This window comes from Nicotiana attenuata, chromosome 1, assembly GCF_001879085.1.
Source record: "Nicotiana attenuata strain UT chromosome 1, NIATTr2, whole genome shotgun sequence".
NCBI lineage: Eukaryota > Viridiplantae > Streptophyta > Magnoliopsida > Solanales > Solanaceae > Nicotiana > Nicotiana attenuata.
Genome location: NC_031989.1, coordinates 5,083,680 through 5,086,596, shown reverse-complemented (window position 1 = coordinate 5,086,596; position 2,917 = coordinate 5,083,680).

Sequence of the window (2,917 nt, the reverse complement as noted above, 5' to 3'; positions counted from 1 at the left end):
TCTTTTAAAACCATTGCTTTCAAAACCTTAATTTTTCACTATTTTAACACCTCCTAAAGTCACTAGTGTTTTATTATTTTAGTTGTTTTTCTCAGTTTTTGTTTCGTTAATTGCATAATTCCTATAATAAAATACCAAAAAATATATATATTTTTTTGTTTTCTTTCATTTGTGCATTTTTAGGAATTAACTAATTGTTCAATTGGTGAATTAATCTAGTTAATTGATCATTTCAATAAGTTATTTAATTAATTTATTTGTTTGTGTAAATTTAGTTTAATAAGTAGGATTAAGGAAGAAATTGGGCCAAGTTTGAAAGAGAAAGTGGCCAAGAGTGCAAGACAAGGGGCTGGCATGGGAGAATTTAAAACGACGTAGTTTCAAGACAAAACAACGTCATTTTGGTTAAGTAAATGACAATCCATCATGACCATTCATTCCACCTTAATCTAATGGTCAAAATTTATCCCTAACTAAAATATAAAACCCAAAAAAAAAATCAGATTTTTGCCCTATTTCCAAACCCTAGAGACTTCTCCTTCACTCTCTCCTCTCTCTCACCCTCTCTCACCCTCTCTTAAGCCGCCGCCGCTCCACCACTGCCACCACTGTGCGCCGCCGTCGGTGGTGGTCCAAACAACCCCAAATTATCATCATACACTCTCCTCAACCTCCTCTTTCCATATCTTCAAACCAAATCCTTCAAAACCCCATCAAACTCCACGAATTTTAGATCTAGGAAACCCTAGCCGCCGCTTTTTCCATAAGTTCGGGATGATTGAGCCCTTCTTTCCACCTAATTTTCACATAAATGGGTATAACTCGATGGGGGCTACTATTTGGTATTGGTTTCGTGCCGAAAATCCGGTGACCGGATTCCGGCAACCACCACTGACTGCCTAACACCGCCGCTGCCTCCAGCGCTCCTTCCCGTTCTCGCCTCCAATCGACTCACACATGATTTTATTGTCGATTATACTGAAATCGAGATTCAGCTCACCGGATTTAGGATTTTGGTATCAATCAACAATAAAACCATGCCCCGGGTCGAATCACCACCACCGCTGCCTATGTGCTCGAGTGTTTGGTAAATCTTCAACCCGTCTCCCCTTTCCCGTTTCTGATTTTTCAGCGTGTACTTCGGATTTCGTTTTAAAGTTTAATCTTTGTTCATAATTTTGTTAGTAGTATTTATAGGTTAATTAAACTATGGTAATATTAGTTGTGAATCACTTGTTAGTTCATATCATAAGAGCTCGTTGTTGATCGTTGTATGATAATTAAGCGATGCTCATCCAAATTCTGTTTGCGAAATATTTCGTGGTTTCAGTTGTTCACTGTTAGTTTGTAGAGATCACATTGCTTTAATTTAGTTTGTTTGAATGCTCAATTTAGTTACAATCAAAGTCTTGTGGTTACTTTGTCTATTTCATGATTGGATTGGATTTGAGTATTTGAATTGGTGTTGTTAAAATCTGAAATTTAGATATTTTTGTCATAAACTAGGGTACTAGTAGCTTGCTTTTAGTAGGGTGGCTGAAGTGACTCTTTGGCTCCTGCCATAGCAGATTTCAGGCTGTCCTTTCACCTTTTGGACAGCCTTTAGCACACAAATTCAGCCTCTTTTTGGACAGATTTTTGGTGAAACAAAATCTGTCCAAAAAGTTGGCTTTTCTTTGCCTATTTAAGGGCTGCCCTTTCTTCATTATGGAGGGGACTCCATCACACTTCCATTGAGCTTTTAGAATTGCTTTGAACACACAAAAACATAAAGAATTTCAGCAGTTGAACACATGAAAAGTAAGCTGAAATAGTGAGCTTTAGGAGTGAATCTTAGAGTGCAAACTTTTAGAAAAGTATAAGTCCTCTTTAGAGTTCGTTTCTGGGTTTCTTCTCTAAGTTCTCGGGCTGTTTTAACACGGATTTGCTGCTGGTTTTTTGCTGTTTTGCTGCTGTTTTAGTTGCTGAACTACTGTTTATTCTTTTGCTATCCAGGTAATCCTTTAAGACTCGTAATGTATGTATTTTCAGCAATGGGGACAACTTGAACATGCTGTACCATTTAAATGTGTTTGATGTGATGAATAGTTTGACAACAAAAGAGCTTGTATGTTATTGTTATGTATCAAGCATGTGATAATGTGAATAAAGTCCTTCATAATATTTGAATATTGAGTTTTAAGTTTTTGAATGTGATATGTAAGTCGTTTATGGATTTTTAAGCATGTTTTCATGCTATTGTATCCGAGTAACAATGCTAAGTATGCCATGAATGACTTTAGGTGTATAACACATAGCATGAGTTCGTTTTAGTTGCTGAAATTTCACTGCCAACATATGCTTCTAAGAATGCCGTGATAATATCTTTGTGAATCTGGCCATTTTGCCGGATTTGCAAAAAGTGGCTATTTTTGTAAAGTGGGCGTTTATACAATTGTGACTATGTAATTAATGGTCATGAACGCAAACTAAGTAAAGAGCTAAGATTGTATCAACTTTGGGCCTTATTGAATCAAAAATAAAAGTTGGCCCATTTACTTTTAAACAACAAAATTACCCCTTTTCTTCTATATAGCATTGGGCCAATTGAAATCCATTTCTTGGCCCATTTAATAATAAATTCCAGTAGCCCAAAAGCTCTATACAAGCTGGCCCATTTTTCCTTTTAACAAGAAGTTGGCTCATTTCTTTAAAATAAATAAAGTTGGTCCAACATTTATTTGCATAATTTTTCCCAACTATAAAGCTAGAAAAATAATAATAATATTAGATTTTTCTACTATTTAAATTAACTCGTTTTCTTTTAATTAATTTAAGCTCTAGGCAAGTAGTAGGTGCGCTTTAACTTCACGGACTCACTTGTGTTGCGTGACGCTTAACATTTAGTAAGTTAATTCATCAATTTCATATTATATTC